General features: G+C 39.5%; 1 long non-coding RNA gene across 2 annotated transcripts; it reads right to left on the bottom strand.

Annotated features, from left to right (window-relative positions):
- Positions 1 to 258: 258 nt before the first annotated feature.
- On the bottom strand, positions 259 to 14,054 carry LOC121137567. Of its 2 annotated transcripts, none has more exons than XR_005874871.1 (4): positions 14,017 to 14,054; positions 4,739 to 4,771; positions 4,431 to 4,558; positions 259 to 607 (listed from the first exon to the last, which is right to left on the bottom strand). It is a non-coding gene; the product is annotated as an uncharacterized LOC121137567 (long non-coding RNA). The 2 variants fall into 2 exon arrangements; XR_005874861.1 differs by lacking the exon at positions 259 to 607 and adding an exon at positions 790 to 1,489.
- Positions 14,055 to 15,323: the final 1,269 nt, after the last annotated feature.

The following is a 15,323-nucleotide window of genomic DNA, read 5'->3' as shown; positions in this document are numbered from 1 at the left end:
AACTACAACAGATCATTTTAATTGTATGTTTACTTCATAAAATGTTTCAGATTATTAAGAAAATGTTATACAATAAATAGTATTTCCTTCAAATTGTGGTTGAGGAAAAAGATTTGAAAGAGTCATTCATTAACTCATTTATTCAGTAGATACTCAGTAAATTTTTTTTTGTGTGTGTCAGTCCAGGGTCTTAGGAAAAAGAAAGTTACACAAAACAAACACACTTTTCTGAATTAAAAATTTATGTTTAATGGTAGAGTTATAAAATAAGAAACAAAAAAGAATACGTTTTACTAAGTTCAAGGAAGAAAATAGAAATGCATGCTATACAGTAAGGAGGGATGAGAAGGTTGTGTAGGAATTAGCTAACATGGTTATCTGGTTATTGGAGAGTCAGACAGCCCTATGTCTTCTTCCCCTGAGTTAATACATGGACACAATTGAATACTTTCCCTTAACAAGAAGTTGGGCCATAGAGGAAGTCACACTAATTTTTCCTAAGTCTCCCATCCCTCTGGAATCTGCATACACTGTCGGGGACAGCAGGATTCTGTTTTCCATCTCTCTCCATCAGACAGAGGTCCGTCATCCTTGTGAGTTCTTCAGACTGTGAAGAGAATTTTCACTGGTCCATGAAGTGAGAGAGTTTGATTCATCCATGTGATACTAAAATGTCTATCAGTTATAATACAAACGTAATCTAATTAGATTTCCTGTGCTGTTACTGCATTTTGCAAAAGGTTAACTATCATTAAGTACTTTTCATATCACAAGAATAGTCGATGATATTTGCTATAGACACACCAAAAAAAGAAACAAAAACAGTCGACTGTGTACAGGTCTACAGTGGGACTGTAAAGTTAGAAGCTAACCAGGGTTTCTGTTTGCAGAGGCCATTTGTTCTTTCCCCACAGATCAGGGAAAGCAGACGCGAAGATGAAATCCCGGCATTTCTAGAGGGTTGCCATAACGACAGGGGTTTGGGACAATACTCTCTATTTACTTGTCCCGACACTTGGTTACCTCCCTCGTGACCCTGCGGAGCCTGAGGTAATGCATTCTGCATGGTAGCTGGGGTCTGAGAAGGTTCTAAGAACTTGCTGACAATTATGCATTGTGTTCCATTATTCATCACACTGGGGCAACATGAATCTTTCAGATGTCCACTGCAGGCTGATCTGAGGCCTCTGTTCACAAGGGAAGTCATGAGGAACATGTATTTCACTTTCAAAGCCTCCCCCATCTCCGCTATTCTCATTCGATTAAACAGGAATAATGTGTTTATGATGAGAAACTACAGTCTTGCTTTCTAGAGCCTGACTCTGTTCCAAACCATTGCCTTTTGTACATAAAGTGCCTCTTGCTATCACAGAGGGGAGGTATTTTCTCTGGACTTTTTATCATCTTCAAAGTATAACTGCCCGCACAGAAATGTGTCTATGAGGTCAGCTGCATTCTTCCAACACCAGAAGCTGGCACTTATCTGGGGCTGTAAATAAATAAGGGACATGATGTTAGAAAAAAAAGTGGGGTTTTTGACCTGTGCAAGATTGATTGGAATGTCTTGCTAATATTCATCTTTGTTTTTCCAAGCTGTGTATAAACATGGATTTCCAGAACTTTTTGGGAACTGATGAAAATTTCAATTTTCTAATGAGTTTTGAGAAATGTTAAAATTTAATTGCTAAGTAATATAAAAAACAATGTTAAAAGAAAGGAAAAAGTACACGTGCTTATTGAGGAAGCTTCAAAAAGAATATTTCCTTTTATGGTTGTATTTTTCCATCATCAACGCTAGAACAAAGATATATTTTATATATGCAGATTTAGAGATAAACTAGATGGTTATATTGCAAGAAGTTTAAATTCCAGACCTATGGGAAAATGAAGAATGTTAAATATTAGACACAAATACCAAAGATTCTAGCAAAGCCCAGTACCCTGATGACATTTTCCTATTGAAAGAGGGAGACCGACTGTAAGCATAAGTCAGCTGCGGGGCTGTGACTGCTCTGTAGCCACATGATTGGCTGAGCAGACCCCAGTGATGCATGGCGAGGGGACAAGCGTTGATGGACTTGTCACTGTATTTTAGATATCCCCTATGATTTTGGACATTAAGTCTTTATCAGATGTGGGAACCACAATGTTAAGCAGGGTCCCGCCACCCTGGGCCCATTACTATTAATCTATGTATTTCTTACGTGTCGTATCTTACCGGAGAATGCCTCTTCTCTTCCCAGACTCACATGATGACTCCTTTCTACCTACACTTCCCAGAGTTCTCCTGTCTGGTAGCCCTGACTATCCTTCTTGCCTGGCCACTAGCCAAGCAGAGCTTTACTCATCAACCAATAAGACAAACAAATATACAGAAGGACATCTCCCATCATTGCAAATATTTTCTTCTGCCCTCTAGGGTTTCTTGCCGTTCTGTTAATTATCCCTGTTGCTTTGCAAAAAGGCTTTTGTTGATGCTGTTAGAGTTTGATAGAAACTGCTAACCTCGTTTTGCTTCACACGCTTCTGTTAGTATGTCAAAGAGACCATCACCAAAGAACCATTATGAAGGAGGATTTTCTTGTACATTTTCTTTAGGAGCTTATTAGGTTCAGATCCTACAATCAAACCTTACACCATTTTGAGTGAACATTGAGAGAGCATGGTATGATTTCATTCTTTTCCATTACCATATCCAGTTTTGCCAACATCAGTTATTGACGCGACTCCCCCCCCCCCACTGTGTACTTTGGCATCCTTGAGGGGGTTCAGCTGATATCAGGTGTGAAGCTCTGAGCTCTTTATTCTATTCCATTTGCCTGTGTGCTTTTATGCCAGGAGAACACCTTCTCATACATATTAAAAGAGGGAAAGTGATCCTCCACCTTTGCCTTGCTCAAGATTACCTTGTCTATCTGTGGTCTTCTGTGTCTGCTTGAGAATTTTAGCAGTGCTGTTCTGTTTATGTAAAATGTATCCATTTTGACAGGGATTGTACTGAATTAGCAGGTTGCTTGGGGTTTTTGCGATAACAGTAACAGTAATACTTCAGGATTTGAACACAGGAACTTTATTTCTGTATGTTTGCTTTAATCTCTCTCATCAGTATCTTATACTTTTCAGCATCTGTCTCTTTAACTTCCTTATTTGGATTTGCTCCAATTTTACTGGTTTTGGTGAAAAATGTGCAAGTTTTCAAATTTCCTTTTCAAAGTGAATTATTGGTAGCTAAATCACTTTTGGGGGTTGGGTACATATTTATCAATGTTACTGTTTCTTAACATCTGCGGGCCAAGGTGGTAAGCTCCTCATGGTTCTTTCACAGGAGGAATGAATATCTGATGATATAAATTGCAAGCGAAAAGGGGAGTCAAGGTGGAATTTCATCCAGGATGATTGTAGCAGTGAGAGAGTAGAGATCTTTAATAAAAAATGGGACTGAAAACAAGAAGACTAGCTCAAGAGCTGAAATTGGGAATTGAGTTAGATTTCATTTTAAAACCAAGAAGCAAAGTCCATAGATTGTAGTTCTAGATGGCCAAACTTTATTCAGACTTGGTCCTGCTACATTTTAATTATCTTGTCCTTAAAAAACATTGGAAAGTATTTACTTTTCACAGATGAGTAACTATTCATTTGCTCTGTGCTTCCAAGGTCTGCTTCTGTGGTTTTAATAGAATTCATAAAATACTATCATATATTTAGATTTTTTTCTAAAGTGTTAGATATTTGGTTTTCTAAAGGTTAAGTGAAAAACTGTGAGGGAAAAGGGAGAAAAATGAAGACAAGAAGGAAAGGATGGAGGGAAGGATGAGAATTCACATTTTTCTTTGATCAATGTGATCAGCCACTTTGAGAGAAAAGACTAGGAAACTGTATGCTCACACCCTGAGAGGAAAAAAAAAAGGTTTTGTGTGTGTGTGTGCGTGTGTGTGTGTGCATGTGTGTGTGTGTTTGTGTGTGTGTGTTTGTGTGTGTGTGTGTGTTTGTGTGTGTGCATGTGTGTGTGTGTTTGTGTGTGTGCATGTGTGTGTGTGTGTGTGTGTGTGTGTGTTTGTGTGTGTGTGTGTGTGTTTTGTCAAGCTGGGGATTGATCCTTGCGCCTTGAAAACATGAGGTGAGTTTCCTAACACTGGCCCGTATCCCTTGGTTTTTTGTTTTGTTTTATTTTGTTTGTTTTGTTTTTCGAGACAGGGTTTCTCTGTGTAGCCCTGGCTATCCTGGAACTCGCTCTTCTAGACCACGGTAGCTTTAAACTCACAGAGACCCGACTGCCTCTGCCTCCCGAGTGCTTTTTTCTTTCTTTTTTTAATACAGGATCTTACAAACTTAGCCAGACACCCCCAACTCTCTCTATACATAGCTAGTCCATGAGCTTTGTCTGTTTATTTTATGAGACAGATTTCAAGTCTCTCAGGCTTCAAACTCACCAAGAAGAATGATCTTCAAGTTCCGATTCTTTTGCTTCCACCCCAAGCAGTAGGTGAACGGCTTGTACCAGCAGGCTCTGTCAGGTGTGATTGCCATCTCTGAGCAAGGCGGCTGTGTCTGTGGACAGCTGGAGGTCTCAAGAGGTCATGGGTTGAAATGAGGAGGGCAAGGGGTACACAGGAGGGTTTAGAGCGAGGAAAAACAAGAGAGAAATGTAATTATGATCACAAAACTAAAACTTTAAAAGTGAAATTAAATTTTTAAAAGGTGTAGCAAAGAAACAAAAAATGTAAACAAGTAAACTCACAGCTGATTCTGAGGCTCAAATTTTTCTTCCAAACTGGCAAAGGGAAAGTACAATAGCATGTAAGGAAAAGTTTGACAGATACACAGTTCTTCACAGAGCAAGAACCTTCATTATATTTAGTTAAAACCAAGTCATCATTGTTTGCATCAAAAATTGTAACACTGATGATCAATGAGAACATTGAAACTTGACTTTAGTACTGTAGGACTTAGTCTTTTCTTATTGAGTATCACTTACTTTTATACAATATATTCTGATTATGTTTTCTCCACTCTCATCTCCTCCCTAATCCTCCCCACTGACCTACCCATCTTAAAAAAGACAAACAGGCAAATAAAAAAAAATGAATAAACAGAATATCTATGGACATGAAGTTTCTTTGGAGTGTGAGAAATGTGTTTCAAAGACTCACAAATGAAAACTGGTTCAATCAAAATGAAAATTATTAGGCAGTGGGGAAGGTACTAGAAAGATTTGAATGGAAAGTCAGACTAAAAGTGAGAAGAGGCAACATGGGCGCTGTGTCCTATCAGACACAGGAGTCTGGTTTTGCCTGAAGACTTGGAGTTTATGTGGTTTATGAGAACTTTAAAGCCACTAGCTTTGGAACATTCCCAGGGTGACTCAGCCTGGGAAACTTCAGTTCTGGGAGCACGCAGGGCTTCTTGTGAATGACAAAAACTTGGTGGCTCTGAGCTTCATGGAAGAAAACACTGACTGTGGAAAACCCTTCCTGTGTAAAGGGAGGAGATAGATTAAAACGGTTCTGAGAAACAAAGAGGGGTGGGGCATCTCAGGAGAAACCACCCCCGGAGATGTCTTGTCAACAACAAAAGTTTTAGGTCTTTAGTGATATGAATTACTGGTTTCCATTACTGAAGAACGCACACCTGTGTCCAAGACTACCAACCACGATCAGAATTGTAGAGCCCTTGTAAAATGAACAGATCGAAAGTCAGGAATTGGGAGTTTGACTCCCTGATGGACTTTTAATTCTTGTGACTGGGCTGTGCAGGCTGCAAACTGCATGAAGGTGGACACACAGTTTAACTGCTTTTCACAGGGACATATACATGTTCCCAACCTCCCAAAGGGCTCTGTGCCCTCTACTTCCTATTGGTCCCTGTTGTGTGGCTTTCCAAAACCCAAAATTAACTTTCTTCCCTTCGGCGATGCTTCTCTGAGTACCTTCTGGCAGCATACTCTCTCTCACAGTTGGTGTCTTCTGCTCCATCCCTGCAATGTTCATAGAGCTCTGTTTGTGTTGTTGTGTCTGGCTGCAGTCTCATGGCTTCGCGCCTTAATTTATTCTGTTGCATAAATTATCACAACTTATAAAATCTCAGTGTTCCTAGACGTTGTGGGCTATTTGTTTTTCAAACATCTGGGGTAGCAGACTGGATTGTTGGGTGTGGTGTCAAGCACTTTTCTGACTGAGCCATCTAATAGTCCCAAAGTGCCTACCTTTCATACCTTATTGAAATGATCTTTTCTTGTAATCATGAAGACTTGTATTTCTAAAGAGTCTTATTGGTTTACTTTCACAGGTAGCTCCCCCAGCATTAAAACTGATGTTATATATTGTTTGAGGTTGGGAAGGGGCTACGACTCACCATTTTTCGTATAGATATTAACTCAAAACCATTCATGTAAAAAGAGTATCTTTCACCAGGTGTTGGTGGTGCATGCCTTTAATCCCAGCACTCGGGAGGCAGAGGTAGGCCGATCTCTGTGAGTTCGAGGCCAGCCTGGTCTACAGAGCAAGTTCCAGGACAGCCTCCAAAACAATACAGAGAAACCATGTCTTGAAAAACAACAACAACAACAACAACAAAAGAGCATCTTTCTAGCTGTACTATATTGTTGCCTTTGGTATAAATTGGTACAAGTTAGGTGATAATTCTAATTACAGGGCAGTCTCTGAATATGTTTCCTTGTTTCTTCTGGTCTATGTGCCTGTCTTTGATTTGCTATCTCACTGTAGAATACCTTTCTTATAAGGCCTGAGTCTCTATTTATTTATTTAGTTTGTTTGGAAGTTACTGGTGTGAAAACCAAGAGTCTCATGAATGTTAGAATTCCTTCCACCACTGAATAAGAACCACAGCTCTGGTCTGAGTTTGAATGGTAATCTTTGTTTCAAGATCAAACATTTTAGAATTTGTCAAATTCCATAGACTATCTGTTTAGATTTTTGTTTGACTTATGTTTAGTTTAGGAATAATTTTTAAAATTAATGAGTCCTCTGATGCATGATTCAAAAATACTTTTAAAATTTGGTTTCTATTAGTTATTTTTTATATATTTCCATGTAATTGTCTTGTACACAGCTATGTAATTAGGTTTCAATGTTGCTATAAATTAATGAAATGCTTTAATGTATTTCCCTTCATATTTTTACATATGAATACTTTGAGAACTTTAGGAATTGTTGGTTGAAAAGGGATGCAGATAAACAGTAACAGCAAATCAAGTGTCTTTCTTTTTTCATCCATTTGTTCACTGTATATTTATTTTATCCTGGCTTTATGGTAGGAGCAGAGTAGAATCTAGGTATACAAAATAAGTCTTTATTCTAAAGGAGTAAAAAGTCTGTGGTTAAACCATCAATAATACAGGATGACAATCTATCATGGATGGAGTTACAAAGTTTCACCTAAGTGCTATGAAGAAGCTTGATTCCCATAAAACTAAGAATTATGCAGGGGGTTATCAAGAGAACTGCATAAATCATCCTGAGAAAATTTACAGTCACTTTATGAAGGCAACAAAAATATTTTAACAAAATGAAATACTGTAGGAAAGGAATTTGTTGATATTATGTTTAGCTGCTAGTTGTGGCAAACAATGTGAAGTTACAAAACTTCTCAGAGACTTCTGTCACAAGTCGCAAGCAGGAAGGTAGAATCTGGGAATAACCTGTCGTCAGCAAAGGCTTGAACTGAGGCGGTGGATGGAGTAGCAACAATTAACATGAGTAGAGACACGGATCTCTAGACTTTGACAACAGCTCTGGAGGCTGTTTAGGTTAACAAGAGGGATTTATCTGGAAATACTGGCATAAGAATGAGGTCAAACCAGTTCTATTATTTATCTACAAGGCTGTTGCAAGAAGTGTGGACTCTTTTGTTTTCTAGAAAGACTATAAACAAACTTCTTCTCTGTTTAAATCCTAAAGGATATCATTGACATTTTTATTGTAAACTACAGTATGATTTAGGATATGTGTCTATATCATTCATTGTCAAAGAGTTATGGCTCATTGACATTGTCAAAATCAAGACAGTTTAGGAAAGCTAAGGACAGCTGAAGTAAAAGAACAGGGATTGCCTATCGAGGAAATTCTTGCTTCCCATGGTTCTGATAAGTAGATAAGTATGTGTAATGTAAACCAGAGATAAATGGACACAGTAGAGATTTCTGAGCTGAGCTTCAGAGCTAGGCCCAGTTCTCACACATAACAGCAGCACCGTGTTTTAGTATGGAACCTCTTTGACTCTCGGTTTTTTATACAGATTATATTTTTTCCTTGCCTAACAATCCACAAAACAATTTTATGTAAAGCATGACATAAATGAATAAATGTGTAGAAGATGATGGATTTTAGGGGCTCTTTCTTAGGTCGTATCAGCTTTCTTTTTTTATATCAAAAATTTTATTTTTAAATTTAAATTCAAATTAGAAACAAGTTTCTTCACATGTCAATCTCACGTCCCTCTCCCTTTCCCTGTCCTCCTTCCAGCCCCCTCCCACCACCCACCCAATACCCCCTCCTTTCACCAGGGAGGGTGAGTTCTTCCATGGGGGTGTCCATAGTCTGTCATTTCATCCAAGGCAGGGCCTAGAACCTCCCCCAAGAGTCCAGGGTGAGAGTGCATCTCTCATTGTGGGATGGGCACCCAATGTCCATTTGTATGCCAGGAATAAATACTGGTCAACTACCAAAGGCCCCATAGATTGCCTAGGCCTCCTCACTGACACCCCCATTCAGGGGGTCTTGATCAGCCCCATGCTGGATTACCAGGCATCAGCCTGGGATTCAAAAGTTAACCCTTGTCAGGTCAGCTGTTTCTGGGGGTTAAACCAGCCCAGTCTTAATCCCTTTGGTTATCCCTCTCTGTTACTGGCTTTCTTGAGTTCAGCTCAGTGCTTAGCTGTGGGAGTCTGCCTCTTCTTCCATCAGCCACTGAATGAAGTTTCTGTTCCCCAGACTCTCTGGCCATGGGATTGTAGGCTGGCACTCCCCAGATCTATGTCTAAAATCCATATATGAGAGAATACATGCCATGTTTCTTTTTTTGTGACTGGGTTACCTCACTCAGGATGGTTTCTTCTAGTGTCATCCATTTGCCTGCAAATCTCAGGATTCCATTATTTTTTTCTGCTGACAAAGAAGCTAAAAATATACAATGGAATAAAGAAAGCATCTTCAACAAATGGTGCTGGCATAACTGGAGGCTGGCATGTAGAAGACTGTGGATCGATCCATGTCTATCTCCATGCACAAAACTTAAGTCCAAATGGATCAAAGACCTCAACATAAATCCAGCCACACTGAACCTCTTAGAAGAGAAAGTGGGTGGTACCCTTGAACGAATTGGTACAGGAGACAGCTTCCTGAACATAACACTAGTAGCACAGACAGTGAGAACAACAACAATTAATACATGGGACCTCCTGAAACTGAGAAGCTTCTGTAAGGCAAAGGACACGGTCAGCAAGACAAAAAGGCAGCCCACAGAATGGGAAAAAATATTCACTAATCCCACATCTGGCAGAGGGTTGATCTCCAAAATTTACAAAGAACTCAAGAAGCAAGTCTCCAAAACACCAAAGGATCCAATTAAAAAGTGGGCTGCAGAACTAAATAGAGAATTTTCAATAGAGGAGTCTAAAATGGCTGAAAGGCACTTAAGAAAGTGCTCAACATCCTTAGCCATCCAGGAAATGCAAATCAAGACAACTCTTAGATACCATCTCACTCTTGTCAAAATGGCTAAAATCAAAAACACCAACAACAATTTATGCTGGAGAGGATGTGGTAAAAGGGGAACACTCCTCCATTGCTGGTGGGAGTGCCAACTTGTTTGGCCACTTTGGAAGTCAGTATGGAGACTCCTCAGAAAAATGGGAATAGATCTAACAGAAGACCCAGAAACTCCACTCTTAGGCATATATCCAAGAGATGCCCATTCATACAATAAGGATGTCTGTTCCACTATGTTCATAGCAGCATTATTTGTAATAGCCAGAACTTGGAAGAAACCTAGATGCCCCTCACCCGAAGAGTGGATAGAGAAAATGTGGTATATTTACATGTATCAGCTTTCTTAATATATACCTTCCATTAAATAATCATGTATTCTGCTTTTGCTATTGAGTCCCAAATCATGAAGCTGTCCCAGATCTTCCCCTTGAATTCTGAGTGTGTATATGCGTCTTACCTGCCTGGATAACTCCAATCCTAAGATGTTCCATGCCTACACTTGATATGCTTGCTCTGAGCCAGCTAATGTTGATGTCCCGTCAAACTGCACCTCTTTTGATACCTCTATTTTAGTTAATACTATTTAACAATTAACCCAGTTTCCAACAGAGATAGCCACAGTCTATTAAAATGATACCTGTGAAATTCCTCTGTAAAGCAATTTTTTGTGCTATTATTTCACAGTTTTTCATTATGTCGTCTAAACTGGTCTGAATGACTGTAGAAGTCTTTCAAATAACTTTGTATCACTTCATAATATTCTCTTTGAATGGATAACATAATTTCAAAATTTTTAAAAATGATCTTTCTAAACTCTAACTCAAATTCCTGTTATGCTCCGCCAAAACATTTCAATGATTTTCACTGTCCCAAGAATAAAGATTAGACTCCATACATGATTCAGCATTTCCATCATCATCAACCTTTGTTAACTATTCTGGCCTCATTTCTTCCGGGAATTCTACCTTCAATTCTCTCTGTTGCAAAACCAATCTTGTATTATGCTCTATTATCCAATTTCCTAATGTTGATCACGAGGCTGCTCTTACATAAAGTGCTTCCTCCTTACAGATAACACTGACCTCCATTTTTTTTGTAGACCAGGCTGACCTCGAACTCACAGAGATTTGCCTGAGTGCTGGGATTAAAGGCGTGTGCCACCAATGCCCAGCCCGACCTCCATTTTCTGTATCTTAGCTTTGTCTCTTAACAGCTTCTATCTTTTTGAAGAAGTCTTTTCTGATATTTTTCCTTCCCAAGGTTCTCCCTATAGCTGCTAGCATTCCCTGTGTTATATTATAGCCTATTTCTCATTACATATAGCCTTAAATTATCTTATTTCTCCACTAGATAAAAACTTTTGGAAATGTGCAAATGTCAGTCAGTCTGATTGACCAAGTCTGATTACTGTCTTGACTTTGACAATGTCAATGAAATTATTCATTTTTTGTTCAGATGCCTGCCTTATAGGAGATTATTTCTTAATAATAACAAATACAGTTACTCTGTAAGAATATTAAAATGCTATGGTAAATCTTTAAGCAACATGTCACTGTGATGCTTAATTTTGTCAACTTGTTTGGACAGAGAAATGGCTAAGAGAGTAGATGAGCACACTGTGAGTATGTCACTCTCTCTGACTCCTGGGTGCCATGATATGAACTGCTGTGAGGTACTGTGCCATCCCTCCATGATGGATAGAAACTACTGAAACCATGAGGCACAAAAAAACCAAAAAAAAACCCCAAAAAACCCCAAAACCCCTCTTTAAGTAGTTCTCTCAGATATTTAAGCACAGCAATTAAAAATGGTCTAAGTAAGTATTCACGGAGACTGAGATTATAAAATGGTGATATTTGACTAGGTGGAAAGGGATGGGGAGTGAAGACAGATGTACTCCTGGGAACACTCCAGAGAGGCACATTGTTACATGACACCAAGGCACAAACCCATGGTGCCTCATGTAGGATCTGTTATGACGATATCAGAAGACAGCCTTTTGTGCTGCTGTTACTTCTGAGACATCTACCCTGGGGATAGTGACGAGATCTATTACCTCAGAAATCAGACCCTGGGGAAAAGTCTTAAAACTTGGGTGTTACCCAAGAGGAAATGGCATGTCCTACTTAGTGAACACAGTTCTACAGAAAACTTCCTAAGCCTGGGTGCATCTGCTTCAACAGTTTGAGGGAGTATTTTTCCAAAACTGGCACGAATACACTAAGTGCCTCCCCCGCAAATACAGTAGATTGAAAGCAAAGGTTTCTAAGCTTATTGCAGAAGCCAAGACACTGAGCTACTAAGTTAGCAGAAGTGTAGGGAAGCTGCTGCTGATCACGTAGGAACAAACACAATTACCTTATGACCAGTTGCAGTTCTAGTTTAAAGAGAGGTTGACGGAAAAGATTTATGATGAGTTAAGAAATGTGGTTTCAGGGCTGGAGAAATGATTCAGTGTTAAGAACACCAGCTGCTCTTCCAGGGGACCTGGGTTTAATTCCCAGCACCAACATGGCAGTTCACAACTATCTGTAGCTCCAGTTCCAGGGGATCCGACACCCTTATGCTTATGCAGACATCCATGCAGGCAAAATCACCATTGCAGGTGAAATGAAAAATAAAGAAATCTTTTTTATTTTAAAGAAAGAATTGTGATTTCTCTCCTCAGAAGCTGGTTTTGTTAGGAAAGTTTCATGTACACAGGTGGCAGCAGTTCCAAGACAGGATTGCTCTGTTCTCCTGAAGGAAGAGTCTTAGCTACGTAACCAGCTACCTTCTTTATTCCTTCCTTCATTTTCATTCTTTAGGATAGAAAGCTTCCTCAAATGTAGCAATGAGGACTAGTGAGATCATTCAGTGGGAAAGGAGCCTTGCTGTTAAGCCTGATAATCTGAGCTGAATATCCAGAGTCCTCACAGTAGAAAAAGCAACTTCCATGAGTTGTTTTCTGAAGTACACATGTCCATCTCTCTGTCTGTCTGTGTCCCTCTGTCTCTGTCACTCTCACACACACACACATACACACACCCACTTACACAAATTAAACAAAATGCACAGATGTTAAAATGTAGTAATTCATTACCTACCTTCTAGAGGATATAATTAAGAGAAACATATTGATAAAGTATCACTTGAAAAATGAATAAGTGTTGCTCTACTGTATTATATCAAACAAATTGTACAGGCCTGGGTTTTCTGCTTCTTGTCTCACATTGCCTTAGATGACTTATTTGTCATGCCTCCCTTGTTTTCCAAAATCATTATTTTGGTACCTAGCTAGCTTGTATCAGGTAAGCATACACATTTTGTTTTTCAGTGTTTTTTCCCTCTTTTTTAAATTTAATTTAAATTAGAAACAAGTTTGCTTCACATGTCAATCCCAGTTGGCTCTTCCTCCCTTCCTCTCCTATTCCCCCTTCCTCCAACCCCCACTCCACTCTCCAAGGAGGGTGAGGCCCTTCATGGGGGATCTTGAAAGTCTGTCATATGATCCGTGGCAGGGCCTAGGCCCTCCCCCATGTGTCCAGGTGGAGACATTATCCCCACACATGGAATGGGTTCCCAAAGTCTATCTGGATGACAGGGCTAAATGCTGATCTATTGCCTGAGACCCCAAAGAATGCATTCAGGGGGTCTGGATCAGTCCCATGCTGGCCTCTTAGTCATCAGTCTGGGGTCTATGAGTTCCCCCTTGTTCAGGTCAACTGATTCTGTGGGTTTCACTCACCAGGTCATAACCCCTTTGCTCATCACTCCTCTCTCTCTTTTACTGGGTTCCAGGAGTTCAGTTCAGTGTTTAGCTGTGGGTGTCTGCCTTTTCTTCCTTCAGCCACTAGATGAAGGCTCTAGGATGGCACACAAGGAAGTTGTCTATCAAGTTATCAGGGAAGGACATTTAAGGTAGCCTCTCCACTGTTGGTTAGATTGCCAGTTGGTGTCATCCTTGTAGGCCTCTGGACATCTCACTAGTGCCAGATCTCTCTTCAAACCTATAATGGCTCCTTCTATTATGGTTTGTCTCATCTTGCTCTCCTCTGTTCTTCCCCTGACTCAACTTTCCTGCTCCCCCATGTCCTCCTCTCCCCTCCTCTTCACCCATTCTCTTTCTCCCAGCTTCCTCACCCCCTCTGCTCCCAGTGCCCTCAGAAGATCCTGTCCTGTTCCCTTTCTCTGGGTTACCATGCATATCTCTCTTAGGGTCCTCCCTGTTTCCCAGACTCTCTGGCTGTGGGATTGTAGGATAGCACTCCCCTGTTTCATGCCTAAAATCCATATATGAGTGAGTACATACCATGCTTGTCTTTTTGTGACTGGGTTACCTCACTCAGGATGGTTTCTTCTAGTGCCACCCATTTGCATTATTTGTAATAGCCCGGACCTGGAAGCAACCTAAATGCTCATCAACTGATGAGTGGATAGAGAAGATGTAGTACATTTACACAATGGAGTACTACTCAGCACACACATTAAAAGGGATAATATAAACACTCTTAAATCTCTAGCTAAAAGTATCTATATGAGCACTTGTTTCCCAGATAAGAGAAACTGGAAGCATTGTAACTTTGAGTGGATGAGCGTTACTATCATAAAATGTACTTTCAGATTTTTCAAAAAGCCTTTGCATGAAGAATTCTTGGTGAATTAAGAGGTTATGTTATCTAGAACTGCTAGAAATTTGAGTGTAGTATTGCTAACTTAATCTGGTCTATTAGATGCTTTCCAGTCACTAATATACTTAACATGCTCATAGCTATTAAAGAAGCCCATGTATTTCCATACATGTGTTATATACAATCACAGTTTTTGCATATGTATAGATAACTATGATATTGTAACTGTATTATTGAAACGTGGTGATGACAAGATTTAGAAATACTGACATGCATCTGATTATGTGTTACTACTAAACATCACCTTTTCATTGAAAAAGTTTCATTAAGTTTGGTACTAATTCCTGGGCAAAGCATAGGATTAGAATGATGTTTAAAATTTTATAAAACTACAAATTTGAAATATTATCTAATCGAGAAGTAAAAAGTCAGTAGCTCTTCATTAGCAACAAGGTTTCAGTTCTAGACTGATGAGACCCTGTCATGTGCTACATTTAAAGAACTGCCTAAAAGTTCCTTCATTTCACGTGTCTGGTAATCTTCCTGTAGCTACCAAATGAAGAATTTAATTTTCCTAATTCAGTTGACTTTTTGCCTTCTTTTTGCCCTGAAGCAGATGTCATCTGTTCATCTTCATTTCTCCGGTGCTCGCCCATGCTTGGGCTTAGCACAGCTTTTTAGTAGTTAACACATAATAAGATGCACGTCAGTATTCCCTAAACCTCGTCTTCATCACAAGGCAATCAAAAATCATGAGAATGCATGTAAGCATCCAAAGTTTTTGTGTCGCGCTCTTACCAAGAACTTGGTTTATATTTTCCCATCTATTGGGTCTAATTCTAAAGTGCCATCCCCCACATGTGAGTGAGAACGCTGTGCTTTCAAAAGTTGATTGTGCCTATTCAATACCAAATGGCCAGGCCTGAGGCATGCAAACAAGCAACATTACACAGACTAGGAGGACTATATTTATATATCTAGGAATAGA

This window comes from Mesocricetus auratus, unplaced genomic scaffold (genome assembly GCF_017639785.1).
Source record: "Mesocricetus auratus isolate SY011 unplaced genomic scaffold, BCM_Maur_2.0 Super-Scaffold_2245, whole genome shotgun sequence".
Taxonomy (NCBI): domain Eukaryota; kingdom Metazoa; phylum Chordata; class Mammalia; order Rodentia; family Cricetidae; genus Mesocricetus; species Mesocricetus auratus.
This window is presented reverse-complemented; position numbering and strand designations above follow the sequence as displayed.